The sequence below is a fragment of the Neurospora tetraspora genome, assembly GCF_033439725.1.
Source record: "Neurospora tetraspora strain CBS 560.94 chromosome Unknown B0H65scaffold_13, whole genome shotgun sequence".
NCBI lineage: Eukaryota > Fungi > Ascomycota > Sordariomycetes > Sordariales > Sordariaceae > Neurospora > Neurospora tetraspora.
In genome coordinates, this window is record NW_026944395.1 from 1 (window position 1) to 924 (window position 924).

The window sequence follows — 924 nt, forward strand, 5'->3', positions numbered from 1 at the left end:
TGAAGGACACATTCCGAGCTCCATCATTGAGACCTCGGTGAAAAGAATGGATCACTACGAATTATCTACAAATCCACCTGAGTGAATGATGTCTTCCATCTTTGACATCGCTTTCGTCCTCTCTCGTCCAAAGTCGCCTCCGAATACCTCGTGTCCCGTAATTCGACAAAACAGGGATATGCCCTGTTTAGATCTTATCAGCGACTGGATGATATTCGAACCAAAACTGTGATGAAAAGGAAATGGGAGCAAAGTCGAAGTTAACTGTTGGTTTGCTTGCTACCGAGTATGTCGGATTGCAAAAGCATCTCGGCGTATGGATGGATCATGCTTTATAGGTACTTAACCTTGTGCCTTTTACATCAACAATAAAACTGGTCCGATGGTGTAGTTGGTTATCACGTCAGTCTAACACACTGAAGGTCCCCAGATCGAGCCTGGGTCGGATCATCTTTTAACTCGTTTTTTTTTGTCATTTTCCAATCTCTTTTTTGGGGGTTTGTCTCGTTTCTTTCACTCATACATTTGGTTTTTCTTTTTCTTTTTTCTTTTCGTAGTTCAGGCATCGGGGGACGGTGGAGGCGCCCCAAGAAGAATCGAGATTGTTAACAATAGAGATATGGCAGCAGAGCGATCACTGAACCGTTAGTCGGTTGAACTTGGGAAATGAACAACCGAAAGATCCTGAACCAGCCTTGACACTTTGAGAGAGATCGAGGATGGGTAAATGTTATATTCTTGATAGGAACCTATCTCCTTTCTTCGTGATTCTAAGGCCGAGCACCAAGTCGACGTTCTGACGCTCCCCCCTCCAACCTCTGTAAATCCAAGTTGAACCATATTCATCGTTGGTATTTGACATCGGTCTCTCTTTTCATCGACCGGAAATATCCTGAAAGTTGCGGTTTGATAAGAGGTTGACGT

General features: G+C 43.8%; 1 non-coding gene across 1 annotated transcript; it reads left to right on the forward strand.

Annotated features, from left to right (window-relative positions):
• Positions 1–376: 376 nt before the first annotated feature.
• On the forward strand, positions 377–450 carry B0H65DRAFT_t480. The gene has a single exon. It is a non-coding gene; the product is annotated as a tRNA-Val (tRNA).
• The last annotated feature ends 474 nt before the right edge of the window (positions 451–924 follow it).